The sequence below is a fragment of the Loxodonta africana genome, chromosome 16 (genome assembly GCF_030014295.1).
Source record: "Loxodonta africana isolate mLoxAfr1 chromosome 16, mLoxAfr1.hap2, whole genome shotgun sequence".
In the NCBI taxonomy this organism is placed as follows: Eukaryota; Metazoa; Chordata; class Mammalia; order Proboscidea; family Elephantidae; genus Loxodonta; species Loxodonta africana.
The window spans coordinates 78,722,217-78,742,286 of NC_087357.1; the positions used below are offsets into that span (position 1 = coordinate 78,722,217).

The window sequence follows — 20,070 nt, forward strand, 5'->3', positions numbered from 1 at the left end:
AAAACTTCATATGCCCTGAAATCTTACATTGCATCTACGAAAGAAGCTCAGTAGAGGTTTTCCCCAAATCTGACTTTTCTAAAAAATGTACATTACCAATAATAAGTTGTGACATTGAAGCTATAAAGTTTTTTTTTAATTTCCACCATCCATGATAAAAAAACCAGAACAATAAACCCATTGCTGTCGACTCAATTCTGACTCACAGCAACCCTGTAGGACACAGTAGAACAGCCCCATAGAGTTTCCAAGGAGCGCCTGGCGGATTCGAACTGCTGGTCTTTTGGTTAGCAGCCATAGCACTTAACCACTATGCCACCAGGGTTTCCACACTATACAGAATTTTTTTTTTTTTAATTTCCATCATCCATGATAGAGGATTGAATCTATAGAAAATACTATTACAAAATTCTCAAATGAAGAGGAAATCGATGAGTTATAAAGTAAAATATAAAGGTAGAAAAAAGTATTATGGGCATGTGTCTGGTAGGCAATAAAAATGTTTTCCAGATGTGGGGATGTGTTATGGATTGAATTATGTCTCCCCAAAATATTTGTTAGAATCCTAACTCTTACACATGTAGATCTCATATAACGTAATCATTTTCCAAAATGTAATTGTCGTTGTTGTTGGGCACCATCTAGTCAGTTCCCACTCATTGCAACCTTACATACGACAAAATGAAACGCTGCCCGGTCCTGTGCCATCCTCACAATCATTGCTATGTTTGAACCCATCGTTGCAGTCACTGTGTCATTCCATCTCATAGAGGGCCTTCCTCTCTTTTGCTGACCCTCTTCTTTACAAAGCCCAATGTCCTTCTCCAGGGACTGGTCCCTCTTGATAACATGTACGGAGTACTTGAGACCAAGTCTCACCACCCTCGCTTCTAAGGAGCATTCTGGCTGTACTTCTCCCAGGACAGGTTTGTTTGTTCTTCTGGCAGTCCCTGGTTTATTCAGTATTCTTCTCCAACACCATAATTCGAAGGCATCAATTCTTCATCAGTCTTCCTTATTCATTGTCCAACTTTCACATGCATATGAGGTGATTGAAAATACCTTGGCTTGGGTCAGGCACAACTTAGTCCTCAAAGTGATGTCTTTGCTTTTTAATACTTTAAAGAGGTCTTTTGCAGCAGATTTGCCTAATGCAATACTTTGTTTGGTTTCTTGACTGCTGCGTCAATAGGCGTTGATTCTCAATCCAAGTAAAATGAAATTCTGGACAGTTTCAGTATTTTCTCCATTTATCATGATGTTGCTTATTGGTCCAGTTGTGAGGATTATAATGTAATTAATATAATGTAATCACTTTCCATAAATGCAGTCTAATGTAATGTATTCAATTGATTAAATGTGGTCATAACAGTGTAGGGTGGATCCTAAACCTAATCACTTCTGAGTTATAAAAAGAGCAGCCTAGACACAGAGACACACACCTGGGGGAAGACAGATGCCATGTGAGGACTGTCTACAAGTCAAGGAACCAAGGAACCCCCAGGCTACCTACAAGTAAGGAATAGTGGCCTTCCTTCCTACGCAGCTGAGACCCTGATTTGGACGTCTAGCTTCCAGAACTGCGAGGAAATAAATTTCTGTTCTTTAAAGTCACCCACTTGTGGTATTTGTGTTACAGCACTAGGTAGGTAAGACAAGAGGTTTGTCATATTTGTCACTTTTGTAATTTTCAATTTTTGTAATAACTTTTCTCTTTTTAAATAAATACTCCCCTTTGTACCTAGATTTGAACTTGAAATTTTTTTTAATTTATTTTCTTAAAGAGGTCACCAAAACCTACCTTTGATCCTAGATCCACTCCTGCCCTCCAAGATACACATGGCTCCCCCCTCACCGCAGACCAAGTCCTTTCCTGAGCACACTGTCCCTCCCCTCTGCTCCATCGCCTCCTGTTCTGACACAGGCATCACTTAATGCTTGCCTGGCTAGACTGCAGACAAAGCTCCCTGAGGCCTTTTCTGATGCTTGTCTGACTTCAAGCTATATGGCCTTGGTGCCTTGGGATCTCACCCAGTGGGCACTGAATTCCCCACAGAAGAGAGCACTCTGGGTCACACAGTGTTGAACTGTTTTCTGTGTGCCCTGGGCATGACAAGCACTAGTGGGGCCTGTTCAGGGGCCACTGGCCTGCAGGGCTGACTCATAATTTGTGGGGCCCAGTGAAAAATGGGAATGTGGGGCTACTTGTTAAAATGCAGGAAAAAATGCCCCTAAAGGTACTCAAATACAAAGCTATTCCCTTCCTGTGGTGGGTTCTCTTTTCTTGATGTTTTTATTTATTTAATGTTTTTCTAAGTAAATAAGGGCCCTGGTGGCTAGTTGTTAGCTAACCAAAAAGTCAGCGGTTCAAATCCATCAGTCGCTCCTTGGAAACCCTATGGGGCAGTTCTACTCTGTCCTATTGCGTTGCTGTGAGTCTGAATCAACTCAATGGCAATGGGTTTTAAGTAAATAAAATTTTTAAATTGTCAACATGAATTTATGTGTGCAATGTGAGTTTCGAATGCAAATATAAGAGCATTTCACATGCATGCAGAATCACCAAAATGACACAATTCACATTTTGTAGCTCATACATGCATGTGCAGTATGTTCTTATTAGAACGATAGAAACACTGCACAAAACTAACTCCGCCCTTTTATTTCACGGCTCGGGACGCACACATATCACCAACACTCTCTTCCCTGGGCTTCCTGATGAGGCAGGGAGGGCTGAAAGGGCTGAGCTGCCTTACCTTTCCCTTTCCTTCTGTGTCATTTTCAGTGTAAGTGGTTGGCTGCCCAGGGAAGTAACATTGTTAAGAAAGGATGTGGTGGGGTTCCACGATTGTTAGCATTTCTTAGAACACACTGCTGTCTTTCCTTCTTTCCTCAATCGAAGCCAGTTCTGGTTTGAAAGAAGGTGCGGCCTCTCAGTGCTGTGATGGGCCCTGCCCACTCAGCTGTATTCATACACACCTACCATGTACTCACTGTGAGTCTCGCTGAATTCCCATGCACCATGGTCCCCCGGAATTCTGTGCTCCTGGGACACTGTAAATGCTATGAGCGATGGTGTGACAAGGAACGCAGACATGCACATGCATGTATGTGTTCTGCTCACACGCATGCTTCGTTGTCCCATCAGACTTTACTTACAAAACATAAGTTCAATGATAGATTCATTAAGAAGTTCAAGACGGTGACAGCAGAGCATTAAAGCAAGCACGGGCCCTTTCGAGAGTAGGGCCGTGTGCCGCTGCCCAGTTGCCCGCTATCCTACAGCATTTCTTCCTTCAGTGACTGTTTTAACTGTGTGAAACCTGACCATTTGTGCTGAGCTGGGCAAATGTGACACGGCTAGAAATGAGAGTGCCTTGAAGTCCAGGCTCCCAACCCGCATCCTTCCCTAGTCCTCATCTGCCCCGCCAACCTCCTCCTCTCATAGATGGGGAAACTGAGGCCCAGGACTGGCAGAAATTTGGGGGGAGGAGGGATGTCCCGTGCCTCTTGACCACCAGGCCTGTGCTCTGTGAGCCACAACCCACCATACAGCTCCTCCCATTCTGACACATTTTGCAAGAGAGTTCCCCCAACCCTGACCAAAAACTAGTTCAACCAACCAGAACTTCCAATGTTTTGGTTACCTACCTGCTTTCTTAGCTATCTGGTGCTGCTATAACAGAGATACCACTGTCTAAGAGTAAGAAACACTTAGTCTGTTTAAGCAAAAAAGCAAAAAAAAAAAAAAAAAAACCCTAAACCCGTTGCCGTTGAGTCGATTTGACTCATAGCGACCCCATAGTACAGAGTAGAACCGCCTCATAGAGTTTCCAAGGAGTGCCTAGTGGATTCAAACTTCTGACTTTTTGATTAGCAACCATAGTACTTAACCACCGCGCCACCAGGGTTTCTGTTTAATTAAACCAAGGAGATTTAGTGCTGTTTCCGTAACAGTCGACACTAGGGAAAGTGTCTAATTTTACAGAAAGAACAAAGGCTTCCAAAATGGTGAAGCTGCGGAGACCTTTTAAAAGGTGAGAACAAAAGACCTGAGCTGCACCGTTTTGATTGGATACTGCAAACTTAGATTAATACAAGCCAGGTTACTGGAAGTGGGGCTAGGAGAGGGAAGGTTACAGGACATTTCTCTCTTAGAAACAGCTTGTGCAAGTGAAATGTTTCTTGTCAGCAGTTGTCTAGGAGACGTAGATAAGCATTAGCATCAAGGTCTTCTTCCTGAGACATTGTTTCAGGAAGGGTCTTGACTGTTGTTGTTAGGTGCCATCGAGTTGGTTCTGACTCATAGTGACCCTATGTACAACAGAACAAAACACTGCCGGGTCCTTCACCATCCTCATAATCGTTGTTATGCTTATGCCCATTGATGCAACCACTGTGTCAATCCATCTCACTGAAGGTCTTCCTCTTTTTCACTGACACTCTACCAAGTGTGATGTCCTCCAGAGACTGATCCTTTCTGACAACATGCCCAAAGTATGTGAGATGAAATCTTGCCATCCTTGCTTCTAAGGAGCATTCTGGTTGTACTTCTTCCATACAGATTTGTTCGTTCATTTGGCAGTCCATGGTATATTCAATATTCTTCTCCAGCAACACAATTCAAAGGCATCAAGTCTTCAGCCTTCCTTATTCGTCACCCAGCTTTCACATGCAAGGAGACAATTGGAAACACCATGGCTTGGGTCAGGCACACCTTAGTCTTCAAGGTGACATCTTTGCTTTTTAACACTTTAAAGAAGTCTTTTGCAGTACATTTGCCCAATGCAATGTGTCATTTGATTTCTTGACTGCTGCTTCCATGGATGTTGATTGTGGATCCAAGTAAAATGAAATCTTGACTTCAATCTTTTTCCCATTTATCATGATGTTGCTTATTGGTCCAGTTATGAGGATTTTTTTACTTTATGTAGAGGTGTAATCCATACTGAAGGCTGTGGTCTTTGATCTTCATCAACGAGTACTTCAAATCCTCTTCACTTTCAGCAAGGAAGATTGTGTCACCTGCATAATGCAGGTTGTTAAAGAGCCTTCCTCCAATCTTGATGCCCTGTTCTTCTTCATAGAGTCCAGCTTCTCTGATTTTTGCTCAGCATACAGATTGAATAGGCATGGTGAAAGGATACAACCCTGACACGCACCTTTCCTGACTTTAAACCAGGGAGTGTCCCCTTGCTCTGTTTGAACAACTGCCTCTTAATCTATATACAGGTTCCTCAAGAGCACAATTAAGTGTTCTGGAATTCCCATTCTTTGCAGTGTTATCCATAATTTGTTATGATTCACACAGTCGAATGCTTTTGCATAGTCAATAAAACACAGGTAAACATCCTTCTGGTGTTCTCTGCTGTCAGTCAGGATCCATCTGACATCAGCAGTGATATCCTTGGTTCTGTGTCCTTTTCTGAACCAGCCTGAATTTCTGGCAGTTCCCTGTCGATATACTGCTGCAGCTGCTTTTGAATGATCTTCAGCAAAATTTTACTTGCATGTGACATTAATGATATTGTTCAATAATTTCTCATTTGATGGGATCAGCTTTCTTGGAAATAGGCATAAATATAGATCTCTTCCAGTCAGTTGGCCAGATAGCTGTCTTCCAAATCTTGGCATAGACAAGTGAGCACTTCCAGTGCTGTATCTGTTTGTTGAAACATCTCAGTTGGTATCCTGTCAGTTCCTGGAGCCTTGTTTTTCACCAATGCCATCAGTGCAACTTAGACTTCTTCCTCAGCACCACTGGTTCCTACTCATATGGTAGCTCCTGAAATGGTTGAACATTGACCAACTCATTTTGGTACAGTGACTCTGTGTATTCCTTCCATCTTCTTTTGATGCCTCCTGAGTTGTTTAATATTTTCCCCCACAGAATCCTTCAATAGTGCAACTCAAGGCTTGAATTTTTTCTTCAGTTCTTCCCTTCTGGTTTTCCATCTCCACATGTTGAGACTGGCAGTACACCAGCCACGTTGAATAAACAAGAGGCTGTGCCAAGGGCTGGGCCTGCCATCTTCAGTAATATAGAAAGTTAACTGCCAGGGCAGAAGTTATCCCCTTATTAGGCAAAACAGGAACTAACCTCTGCTTTTGAAGTATCGCCTTATTTGGGTATACTTCTGGTTCCGACTCAGCTAAAGAAAACAAGAGACTGGGGTCTTTAGTCCAGCTAAAACCAGTCTTGGACCAACTCAGGCCCTCCTGAACTACATAATACTGATGACCTTGCTCCTCAGACAACTTATTGACGTCAGAGGCCAAAAGACACTCCCCCATCTACACCCCGGATGTGGGCAAAATGCCATATTTGTAGCCCCCCTTTCAGACTGAACTGGCATAGAAAACTGGACAGCCCCAAGAATGCCCTCTCGTGTCAAACCAGTCAGCAAGTTGGCCCCACCCTGGAGTGCTTCTGAGGACCCCAGATCCAATTTACTTTATCCATATAAACCCCTTGGCCTATTCAGGGAAACACCTTGGCGACCCAAGTCCTGGTGTTCTCCTTTACTTGACCAACTAAATAAAGCTTCTTCTTTCATTTTCATCAGCTCCCTGTGTCTTCACAGCTGCACTGAGCAGACCTTGGAGTGTCAGGTTACAATGTCATTGCACGTGCCTTTGCAATGTCATTATAATACTTTTTCTTCTCAAGTAGCCCTTTGAATCCTTCTGTTCAGCTCTTTTACTTCAACATTTTTTCTTTTGCTTTAGCTACTTTACGTTCAAGAGCAAGTTTCAGAGTCTCTTCTGACATCCATTTAGGTCTTTTGTTTCTTTCCTGTCTTTTTAACAACCTCTTGCTTTCATCACGTATGATGTCCTTGATGTCCTAATACAATTCGTCTGGTCTTCGGTCATCAGTGGTCAATGTGTCAAATTTATTCTTGAGATGGTCTCTAAATTCAGGTGGGATATAATCGAGGTTGTACTTTGGCGCTCTTCAACTTGTTCTAATTTTCTTCAGTTTTACTTGAACTTGCATATGAGCAATTGATTGTTCCATACTCTGCCACTGGCCTTGTTCCGACTGATGATGTTAAGTTTTCCATACTCTCTTCCCAAAGATGTAGTCAACTTGATTCTCTCAGCTTAACCACAGGAAAAAAGGAGAAAACTTTAGTTTACACTTAGTCACAGGCTTTAAAGAATAAGTCAGGGGTTTATATGCACTATAATAAAGGCAAGATAGAGCAGGGCCCCAAACTCTAAAGCAGCCATTTTACTTTAGTCAAGAGCCTCAGTTTGCTTTCGCTTACCACAAGTGGGTGCCCTTAACCAACAGAAATTTATTTTCTCACAGTTTAGGAGGATAGAAGTCCCAAGTCAGGTGCCACTCCTAGGGGAAGGCTTTCTCTCTCTGTCGCCCTGGAAGAAAGCCCTTGTCTCTTCTGAGCTTCTGCTCCTGGGCAATCTTCATGTGGCTTAGCATTTTTTCCCCCATCTCTGCTTCTCTCGCTTTCTTGTTTAATCTCTTTCATATCTCAGAAGAGATTGACTCAGGACACACCCTACACTAATCCTACCTCATTAACATAGCAAAGATACCCATTCCCAAGAGGGATTATAACTACAGGCATAGAGGCTATGATGTACCACACATATTTGGGGGTATACAATCCATAACTCCTGTCATACACATAGGGTTGCATGTTTAGCGGATGATCAGACTCCATAACTAATTTGCAGGATCAATGTCCATTCTTTTATTCATTGAACATAAAATCTATTAAACACAACATATATGCAAGGCATTCTACTAGATGGGACAATAAGACCTGACATACACTTCACAAGAAACACAGATAAATAATTGTCACTAGACCAATTATAAAATAACACTGTGGTGGTTAAGATTGTGTGCCAACTTGGCTGGGCAATGATTCTCAGTGTTTATATGTGATCATCCCCATGATGGGATCTACTGTGAGTAGCCAGTCAGTTGAAAGGGAGTTTCCTTGGGTATATAGCCTGCGTCCAAATATAAGTGGACGTTCTGGGTTTTGTCTGCTCTGGGTCCTGCACCTGGCTCCTGTTCATCTGACCTTCGGTTGTTGGGACTTGAACTAGCAGCTCACCTGCTAATCTTAGGATTTGTCGGTCTTCACAGCCTTTGAGCAAGAGTCCTGCTCTCCAACCTACCGATCTTGGGTTCACCAGTGCCCGCAGCTATGTGACTCAGAAGTCTCTATCCTGATCCATGGACTTGGGACTTCCAGCCTCTACAATCATGTGTGCCATTTCCTTGGTATAAATCTCTCTCTCTCTCTTGCTATATATATATATATGTGCTTTACTACTTTCTCTAGAGAACCCAGCCGAAGACAAACATTATATGCCAAATGCTGCCAAACAGCACAGGTAGACACTGTCATTCAGGTAATGCCAACCAACGGAGGGGATGATTTCTAAGAAGAGAGGCAAGAACCTCAGCAAGGCCATTGTCAACTCTACAGGCCAGGAAAGGGCATAAGTGAGGGGGAGGGTGGCTGGATGAGGCCTGTTGCTCTCCCAGGCTCCTCCAGGGTCCTCCAGCCTCCCAGCTCCTTCTCCCACTTTAGGTCCTAAGTGCTGAGTGATGTCAAAGGATCTGGCATTGCTGGCTTCTGACTCCCTCTCTGTGGCTAGGGGCTCTCCTTCTCTCTGGGCCTCACTTTGTCCATTCATGACTTCAGCCTCTTGACTGACAAATGAAAGTACACATCCCCTGTGACTCAGTAATCCCACTCCTGGGAATCTGTTGTTGTCAGTTGTCCTCAAGTTGATTCTGTCTTATGGTGACTCCATGTGTGCAGAGTAAAACTGCTCCATGGGGTTTTCAAGGCTGTGACCTTTCAGAAGCACATCACCAGGCCTGTCTTCTGAGGCACCTCTGGGTGGGTTTGACACACCAACCTTTTGGATAGTAGTGGAGCACTTAACCATAGGTACCACCCAAGGACTCTTATTCTTGAGAATCTAGTCCATAGAATATAAGTATCCAAGTGCACAGATAGATTGATTTTTGCTGCAGTTTTCAAAGTGACAAACTAAACGAATGTCCTAGGGCACAACTACAACATAAATCATTGTGCAGCCATTAAAAGAATGGATTAGAATTTATCTCAGTTTCACTTTGAGACATTTACATGAAAGATTCATTAGTGAGAAAAGTACGATAGAGAAAAGTGTGTATAATACGACCTCATTTGTAGAAGATAGGCAACACCCCACCACACCCCAGAAGTATTTATAATCCCTGTGCAGGACTGATTTGCAGTGAACGCACAGGCCAGGCTGTGTCTTCAGGAAGGTCAGCACCCAAACTGTACTCTAACTGGGGGATTGTGTTTTGCATATCATCCTTGTATATGCATTCCCATTCGATTATATTTGCATGGAGGAAAATAAGGAGGCATACTAGGACGTACACTTGTTTTATAGTGTGAGTGTTGTTGTTGTTGTTAGGTGCTGTTGAGTTGGTTCTGACTCATAGGTATCCTATGTACAACAGGATGAAACACTGCCTGGTCCTGTGCCATCCTCATGATTGTTGTTATGCTTGAACCCATTGTTGCAGCCACTGTATCAACCCATCTTGTTGAGGTCTTCCCCTTTTTCTCTGACCCTCCACTTTGCCAAGCATGATGACCTTCTCCAGGCACTGGTGCCTCCTGATAACGTGTCCAAAGTATGTGAGATGAAGTTTCGCCTTCCTCATCTCTAAGGAGCATTCTGGTATACTTCTTCTAAGACACATTTGTTCATTGTTTTGGCAGTTCATGGTATATTCAATATTCTTTGCCAACACCACACACACAAAAAAATACACTGAAACAACAATGTGCATAACATCATAGCTATGCATTTGGGTACGTGTATGTGAATGTATTTGTTTTCCATTGCTACTGCAATAGAAAAAATTACCACAAATTTAGTGGCTTAAATAATATTTATTATCTCACAGTGCTATAGGTCAGAGGTCCTACCTTGGCTCGGCTGGGTCCTCCATTTAGATTCTCACAAGTCCAAAGTCAAGGTGTTGGCTGGTTGGATTCTTACCTGGAGGTTCTAGGAAGAATCTGTTTCCAGGCTCATTTGGGTTGTTGGCAGAGTTCAGTTCCTAGCAGCTGTGGGACTGCGGTCCTCATTTGTGTTAGTTTCCTACTGCTCCTGTAACAAAGGACCACAAATGTAGTGGCTTAAAATAACACACATTTCCTCTCTTACTGTTTTGTAGGTCAAAAGTCTGACACAGGTCTCACCGGGATAAAATTAAGGTGTCAGCAGGACTCCATTACTTTTGGAGGCTCTGTTTCTTTGCTTTTTATAGAGGCCACCACACTCCTTGGCTTCTGGCCCCCTTCCTCCATCTTCAAAGCCAACAACATCACACCTCTCCACCCCCGCTTCCGTGGTCCCATCTCCCTCTGACCACAGCCAGGAAGGGTCTCCACTTCTAGGGCTCACACTACTAGATTGAGCCCACCTGTATAATTCAGGATAATCCCTCCATGTCCAGGTCCTTAGCTTAATCGCACCTGCAAAAATCCCCTCTGCCATGTAAAGTAACATGTTTACAGGTTCTGGGAATTAGGTCAGGGGCGACTTTGGGGGACTGTTATTTTACCTTCCTTGTCATTGTTGTTGTGTGCCATTGAGTCGATTCCAACTTATAGCGACCCTATAGGACACAATAGAACTGCCCTACAGAGTTTTTTACAACAGCATATCGCCAAGTCTTTTCTCCCTTGGGTGCACTGGTAGGCTCAAACTTCCGACATTTGGTTAGCAGCTGAGCACTTTAAACATTTTACTACCACCTCCCTTGTTGGCTGTTATCTGGGGACCAGTCTACACTCCTAGAGTCTGCCTATATTTCTTCTCATGGTTTCCATGTGATCCCTTCAGCAACATTGGGTCAGGCCTCTCTCATGCTTCGAATCTTTGACTTCTGCGGCTACGTTTCTCTGGCTCCATTGAGAGAAATTCTTTTTTTAAAGGCTTACGAGATTAGATCGAGCCCACAGGGACAATCCAGGATAATCTTCCTATTTTCAGGTCTATAACTTTAATTATTTCTGCAAAGCCCCTTTTGTCACTTAAGGAAATGCTTTCACAGTTCCCAGGAATTAGGATGTGGACATCTCTGGGAGCCACTCTGTTCAAGTCCTGACTCTGACATTTCTTAGTTGTGTGACCCTGGTCAAGTCTTCAGATGTGATCTTCAGGCTCCTATTATGTGACACTGAAGAGCTAATAACCATACATGCTTTATAAAGTGGCTATGAGGATTAAATAATGAACACAGTATTCATGAGAATGGCTGGGGTATAGGTATCGTATAGTGGTGACTGTTGTCATTCTAGTCCACAACTGAGTTTTTTGGGGGGAAATTGTTAATTACATCCCTCATCTAAAGAACTGAGCCATTATGTTCCCCACACTTCATTTCTCAGGATACTGTGCAGACATTCCCATCCTCCGACACCCTCCCCAAGTGGGAGGACTGCATACAAAGTGGGGGGTAGATGAAAAAAAGACAAAACAGTTTGAATCAGTTTACATCATCCTTCCTCTTCCCCAACACAGACATCCATACCCACACCCATACCCACTGGTTCACTTTCTCTGGTCATAACTTAATATGTGGCCTTGGGCTGGTGGCCCCGCCATCTGTGGCCCAATGAGGAACTTGGTCTTGCCTGTCATTCCCTGAAGGCTCTCCTGGTGTGGGTCTTCCCAATGGCTCTGGAAGTCTTTGCCTGTGCCAAGAGAGTAGACAAGGAGGCTTTGTGTGGCTCAGAACCTTCCAGGCACCAAGACTCTGCCACTGGGCTGCCCATCTCACCCTACCTTCACTCTCGAGAGATGGCCAACCCCTATTTCCTATTTCTCTTGGCCCCACAGCTTTGGGCAAGAGATGGGGGGGCAAGCCCCTGCCAGATCACCCACCGTGCGTCCCCCAGCACAGCCAGGCTGAGAAGACCTGTGCATTTTATGCCTGTGGAGGCAGCAAGCAGCCCAGCTATACAACACAGGGTCCTGGAGGCAAATCTCCAAATATCTTTACAGCACCTGTGTGTCCCTGGGCCACCTCCCAGCCTCTGTGGGCCTCACATTCTGTCATGTGTGGATCTTGGTGCCTGTTGGCCAGGGGAATGAGAGAGTTAAATGAAAGAGAAGCTCCTGTACATTACAGCGCTTCATTCATGCAAGCGGTTGAACATTCTCCCCCAAATGCTTAAGGACTTGCCATTCTGAGCCCCCAAACACGTCTTTGCCCTCTTCTCACCTCCCATCCCACTCCAGGCTCCATCACTGTCTAGTTACTCTCTTGAGTGTCAGGTAGCCTGATGATGCTTAACAGCATGGATTTGGGAATCAGATCAACTTGGCTTCCAATCTCAAATCTGGCACCATATTACCTTGATCAAATTTATGTGAGAAATGGGGATAAATATACCTACCTTATAGGTTTACTGGTGCAAAGATCAAATGAGGCAATGAATGTACAGCCTTAGCACAAGCAACAGTAATGGTACTGACAATGATTAGCCCCAGGTGGTCACCAACTTGCTTTGAGGCCTGGCAGAGGCTGTCACATTCCCTGTTCCTGATACTGATGCCACTTTCCTTTAGTTTTAATTTCATTGGTCATTTCTAGAGAATGTCGGAAGGACGGCATTAGTACACTGAGCCTTGCCCAGTTTCCCTTCACATGTTTGGGCTAGTTTCTGTTGGTGTGAGGAAATGAATTGATTTCTATGCACTTACATTAGATCCAGAAACTCTGGTGGCATAGTGGTTAAGTGCTACGGTTGCTAACCAAAAGGTCTGCAGTTTGAATCCACCAGGCACTCCTTAGAAAATCTATGGGGCAGCTCTACTTTGTCCCATAGGGTCGCTATGAGTTGGAATAGACTTGATGAAAACGTGTTTGGGTTTTTTTTTTTTTTTTTTTTGGTTTATGTTAGATCCAGTCAGTTCATGAAGTAACTCAAGCAGTTCTTGTAGTTCTACTAAATTTTCTAAGAAGTCAATTGAATCTTTTAGCAATAGCAGTATTTTCTCTCCACCATAGTTCCTCTTCTGATTTGTGCTCATTGTGTTGACCAGACCATAGTTAATTAATAGTGGGGATGGTGGTAGAATCTATCATATAAGGAATGCCTCTCTCCTTTCCCCTGTATGTGTATATGTGGACTATTTGTTTCAGATAAAATTTGTCATCTGTCAAGGAAACATACCTTGATTTCCTTCTTTTCTAATCTGAGTTGTTTTTGGTTTTCTTTTCAAAACAAACAGGGATGGCTGTTTAATTTCTTCAAATAATAGTTTTGTTCCGTTATACATGAGGTCACTATGAGTCAGAGCCAACTCGCCAGCACCTAACAACAGAAATGATTCAGTATTTATTGAAATAATGGGACTTTTTAAATTTTTGTTTATTTGACTTTGTCACAGACATGATGGCCATGGATTTTTCCAGAATTCCACTTGGGAATGAATCCAAAAAAAACTAAACCCATTGCCATTGAGTCAATTTCGACTCATAGCAATCTTATAGGACAAAATAGAACTTCCCCATAGGGTTTCCAAGGATCGGCTTGTGGATTCTAACTGCCAACCTTTTGGTTAGTAGACAAGCTCTTAACCACTGCACCACCAGGGCTCCTGGGAGTGAATAGTTAGCCAATAATTTGTGTTCATATCCACGGTAACAAATGGACTATGCAATATACAGCACTGGGGTATTTAGATGTCCAGAGGGGAAACAATTTTAAATTTGAATCTTTCCTCATAATCACATAAAAATTCTATACAGATTAGAGATTATGCCTTTAAAACCATTTGAGGAAAACTTCGGAAACTATTGTTGTGACCTTATGTGGGAAAACAAGTTGTGAAACCCAGAAACCATAAAAGTAAATACTGAGAGATTTCGCTACCTAACTAGCTAAAAATTCTGTATGATGAAAGACACCACAAAGAAGGTTAAAGACAGTGGAGGACTGGGAGAAAACGTTACCAACATGCAGGCAAAAGATTAATAACCAGAGTATGTCAAAAAAAAGGGGGAAAATAGGAAAATGATTGAAGTACTTAGATGGGCAAAGGAAGCTCAACCTTGCTCCTAATAAACAGCATGTAAGTAGAAATAACAAGGCAATGTTTTCCATCGTCATATTGTCAAAATTTTAAAAGATAAAATTTTGTGTTGGAAAATGTACCGGGTTGCTTGTTCTACAACTTCGGGTCCCTCCATTCCCAAAGTAATTTATGTAAATGGCGCCCCCTGGAGCACAAAGCCAACCTAGACTGCACTGTAATTGGGTGCCCCTGGAGTTGTGCTGTCAAAGCCTTGCCCCTCCTGTGGGGTTAGTGAGAGTTTTGGGGAGTTTTTTTGTTTTTGTTTCTGTTTTTGTTTGGTTTATCCAGGAAAATTTAAAAGGTCCTGTGACTCAGTGGTTCCACTTGCAGGAATCTAGTCTTTCGGAAGTGCATGAATATGTAATATATACCTAACCAAAAACCAAACCCATCGCCGTGGCGTCAAATCCAACTCATAGAGACCTTATACGACAGAGTAGAACTTCCCCATAGGGTTTCCAAGGAGTGCCTAGTGGATTCGAACTGCTGACCTTTTGGTTAGCAACCGTAGATCATAACCACTGCACTACCAGGGCTCCATATGTACATAAGATATACGCAAAAGAATGGTTATTTCAAAGTTTATATTAAGGAGAAAAAACAACCTACATGTCCATCAACGGGGGACTGTCTGGATAAATAATAGTGCATTCATTCACGGAATATTTTGAAGTTCTTAAAAGGGACAAAGTGGATTTATGTGTCCTAACATTGAATGATCTTAAAATTTTGATGTTACGACTGAGATGAACGTAAATGTGATTTATTTGATCCCATGTATATGTGTGTATCCATGTATATTTTTTTCTATTTTTTCGAAATAGCTATATTATATCATCCATCAGAAAAATGAGCAATGCTAGACAAAGAGCCAGAGGAGCTCACCCAGCTGAGGGGACGGGACTGCTGAGGGGATTGGACTAGAGTTGTTGGGCAGGCGGAGTCAGTGACAGGGAGGATTTTCATGTTTTACTCTCACACTTTATGACTTTGTGACTCTTCCACAACAAGAAAGTATTGTACACTTGACAAAAAAAACACCTCAGGGAGCCGGGCGTGGCCGGAGGCCTGAAGGCGGCGGGGCGGGGCGTGGCGAGCTGGGGGTGTGTCCGCGGCCGGCGCGGCCGGAAGAAGGCGGAGCAGCTGCCACGCTTCCGGCAGCGAGGAGACGGCGAGCGGGGCTCAGGGCAGGTGGCCGCGGCGGCCACGGTGGGAGCGAGGGCGGGGAAGGGCAGGCCTCTGCCAGGCGGCTGGGCTCGGCGGCGGTTGGTGGCGGCGGCCGCGCAGCACCAGGGAGGAGCGCCAGCACTCCTGCAAGCTGTTTAATGGCTTCCGCTCCTAAGGCGCCGGTAGGCTTGAGCGAGTGCGCCCAACAGAGAGGCTGTTTCGATCGCTTCCAGGGCATCCACGGAAACTACTTCCTCGGCTTCTTCCGGCAATGCGTTGATCATAACCGAGAAATACTACTGACCGTTGTGAGTGGTTGCGCACAGATGTTTGAAAATAATATGGAGAAGATGGGAACGGAAAGATTATGCCAGCATCTGCCTTTGACACGGATAAGTTAAAATCCACAGTGAAACAGTTTGTGAGAGACTGGAGTGAAACTGGGAAAGCACAGAGGGATGCCTGCTACCAGCCAATCATTAAAGAAAAAAAAAATTTTTTTTTTTTTCTGAAAAAGAGATGGGATCCTTCTGAAGTAAATACCCTAGTACCTGGTGCTGGGCTAGGAAGACTGGCCTGGGAAATAGCTGTGCGAAGTTATGCTTGCCGAGGAAATGGAGTTTTTTAATGCTCTTTTCTTCCAACTTTGTACCCAGCAGGTGTTCTGAAATTAATAAATACAGGCTTTATCCCTGGATCCATCAGTTTAGCAATAACCGGACATCAGCTGATCAGATTCGACCAATCTTTTTCCAGGATGTTGACCCCACAGTCTTCCTCCTGGCCCTAACTTTTCCATGACAGCAGACGGTTTTCAGGAGATAAACTCAGAATGCAGTACCTGGGACTCTTGCTGCCTGTTTCCTCATAGGTACAGGTCACAATAGAATTGATCATATTGGTAAAATGTGGAAACTACTCAAGCCAGGTGGGATCTGGATAAATCTAGGTCCTCTGCAGCACCATTTTGGAAGTTTGGCAAACGAACTTTCTATGGAATTTTGTCGATGTTCAACCATTTCAAGAAAGTAGCATATGATCAGGAACCGATGGTGGTAAAGGAAGAAGTCCAAGCTGCTCTGAAGGCATTGGCGAAAACAGAGCTCCAGGAATCAACAGAATATCAATTGAGATGTTTCAGCGAACGGATGCAGAGCTGGAAGTGCTCACTTGTTTACGCCAAGAAATATGGAAGACAGCTTCCTGGCCAAGAGACTGGAAGAGATCTATATTTATGCCTATTCCCAAGAAGGTGATCCAACCGAATGTGGAAGTTGTAGAACAATATCATTAATATCACACGGAAGCACAGTTTTGCTGAAGATCATTCAAAAACGGCTGCAGCAGTATATCGACAGGGAACTGCCAGAAATTCTGGCTAGTTTCAGAAGAGTACATGGAACCAGGAGTATCATTGCTGATGGATCCTGGCTGAAAGCAGAGAATACCAGAAGAGTGTTTACATGTGTTTTATTGATTACGCAAAGGCATTCAACTGTGTGGATCATAACAAATTATGGATAACATCTCGAAGAATGGGAATTCCAGGACACTTAACTGTGCTCATGAGGAAGCTGTACATAGATCAAGAGGCAGTTGTTTGGACAGAATAAGGGGATACTGATTGGTTTAAAGTCAGGAAAGGTGTGTGTCAGGGTTGTATTCTTTCACCATACCTATTCAGTCTGTATGCTGAGCAGATAATACGAGAAGCTGGACTATATGAAGAAGAACGGGGCATTAGGATTGGAGGAAGACTCATTGACAACTTGCGTTACGCAGATGACACAGCCTTGTTTGCTGAAAGTGAAGAGGACTTGAAGCACTTACTAATGAAGGTCAAAGACCACAGCCTTCGGTATGGATTGCACCTCAACATAGAGAAAACAAAAATCCTCACAACTGGACCAATGAGCAACATCTTGATAAACGGAGAAAAAGTTGAAGTTGTCAAGGATTTCATTTTACTTGGATCCGCGGCCAACAGCCGTGGAAGCAGCAATCAAGAAATCAGACAACACATTGCATTGGCTAAATCTGCTGCAAAGGACCTCTTTAAAGTTAAAAAGCAAAGATGTCTCCTTGAAGACTGAGGTGCACCTGACCCAGACCATGATATTTTCAATTGCATCATATGCATGTGAAAGCTGAACAGTGAATAAGGAAGACCGAAGAACTGATGCCTTTGAATTGTGGCGTTGGCAAAGAATATTGAGTATACCATGGACTGCCAAAAGAACGAACAAATCTGTCTTGGAAGAAGTGCAACCAGAATGCTCTGTAGAAGCAAGGATGATGAGACTGCATCTTACATATTTTGGGCATGTTGTCAGGAGGGATCAGTTCCTGGAGAAGGACATCATGCTTGGCGGAGTACAGGGTCAGCGGAAAAGAGAAAGACCCTCAACAATGTGGTTTGACAAAGTGGCTGCAACAGTGAGCTCAAGCATAACGATTGTAAGGATGGCACAGGACCAGGCAGTGTTTCATTCTGTTGCACGTAGGGTCGCTATGAGTCGGAACTGACTCGAAGGGGCCAACAACAACATGGAATTGAGCTACGAGGATATAAAAAACGCTCTACAGTATGGATTCCAGGTAGAGGTGGAAAAAGAATCTGTCTTGTCAACATATACTGTGAATGGCCTCTTCTGTGATGATACACTGCTATGAACGTGTCTCGTTTGTAGTTCATAAACCACAATAATTGTCTCAAGTGATATCACCAGGAAAGAAGTTTAATAAGAGCGAATGCTGAGATAATGCAAAATCAACTCTCGTGATGACAGGACAAGACCTCAAATCAGTGGCTCCTTCTTCCTAAAACGATTTAGAAATAGCATCTATTTTCTTAATATGCGTCTGCTGCTTTTTCAGAAATACACTATGCCATGCATATTCGAACTACACAAGTGAAAGTTGAGGAAGTGTGTTTAAGTACACTGTTTCTTTGAAGCACAGAGTTGTATCAGTAGGAAAAAAACCCTTATCTCCAGCGTCTTCATTAAGCTGTCCTGCTACAAGTCTGCCGTATTAATGACTAGTCGTATTGAAGCCCATAACAGCCTCCTTTCTTGAACATGCTGTGTTTTAGAAGTGTCTGAGCATCTTTCACATTCAGTATCTAGAACTGGGAATTGCGTTCACTCTAGACCTGAGCCATCTGTACGTGTGGGTCTGTTATTTTATCATTCAGGTTATTTTTTTCTAGCTCAGCTGAACTTAGAGATGCATCAAACATTTCATTCTTATGGAATGCTGAATTTAATGGCATCACAGGCCAGTAACCTGCATAATTAATAAGACTTTTGGCCACACTAAACATTTTTGAAAACATCCTTATCATTGAGTCCCTTTGAAATATTTGAGATCTCAACATCCTAAACGAAGCACAAGCCTTTGTTAAAGGTAGTGCTAGTAAACTGGGAAAATAAGAATAAAATTGGGCCACTCGAAATATATGACTCAAACTATAAATGAACACAGTTTGTCAGTGTGATGTTCTACAGTAATGTGTTAGATTACCTGGATTACAAAAGCAAGCACTTATTTTCATTAAAACAATTAATATACTAGTAAGAACTGTCGTAATAGTATCACTGTGGGGAAATTTTGAATATAAAATTGAGGGATAAATTACAGCCCCCAGTCTGTCTGTAATATTGTGTGAGCATCAGCCGTTAATGTAATTCAGGTTGACACCGGTTTTATTCCCTGAGAGCTGGAGCTTTCAATTTCTTCCTCTAGGAGATCTATATTGGAGAGTTTCCCTTTGTATTTTTGTATGTTTATTACTCTGTTTCCAATAGCTTGGAAGTAGAGATGACTAATTTAACATTTAAATTTTTTCTTGGAGAAAAGGAAGTATCTGTGTTGAATATTTTTGCAGATGATTGTGATGGAATTAAATGACCTCTGTGGAGATTTGGTTTAATCCAGATGGACTTAATTGCGATAGTGTGCTGGTAGGATAAATGACATTTTAAAAATAGAAACACTTGTAAACCTGTAGACTTATGTAGTCAGGTTGAGGGAGTCACTACACCATTTGGTGTCTTACTATAGGACCTTTTCTGTATATAGTAAGAGATATCTTGTGATCTTTACACCCATTTTGTAGTAAACAATTCTATGGTGTTAATTTGACTTGTCAAATTATGGAAGTCTGTAACCTGCAGGTTTTTGTTTTTGTTTTTTTTAAACAATTTGTCTTTTTTGTGTTCTTTCAGTATTTGCCAGTTTTTTTTTTTTTTTTGGTTTTTGGTTCATTTATTAGGAATTCTCATTACCTACACGAATGAATTTGAAATTAATTGCAAGGGAAAAGAAAACAAAATAATATTTTGGTTTTTAGAGAGGAAAGAAACTTAAAGGAGCCCAACTAAGTGTTAGAGAAATCCATCAAAAAGAAAGAATGCATGCTGTTTTTGAGTAATTTAAAAACACTTTATTCACTGACTAATATTTACTTTTCTACAACTTGTATCAAAACAAATGATCGTTTTTCTAATAGAAACAAAAACAGGTCAACACCAATGGTTAGGCTTTATTCCTTACAATTCTTTTTGCTATCAGGATTTATTCTTCAATAATGTTACTTATAGTTTTAAATTCTAGCTTATATTTTAGTTAATTCTGAAACCAGTTATTTTTAATTTCTTTATATCATAAATTTTAAATATGTTCTACACAAATTTGCATCACTTTTTTCTTATACCTTTTGCAGTTAATAATATATTTTAAAATTGAATGTAG

At 42.5% G+C, this 20,070-nt stretch overlaps 1 pseudogene; it reads left to right on the top strand.

Annotated features, from left to right (window-relative positions):
• Nucleotides 1-4,008: 4,008 nt before the first annotated feature.
• LOC100658199 (carnosine N-methyltransferase-like) lies at nucleotides 4,009-18,622 on the top strand (annotated as a pseudogene).
• The last annotated feature ends 1,448 nt before the right edge of the window (nucleotides 18,623-20,070 follow it).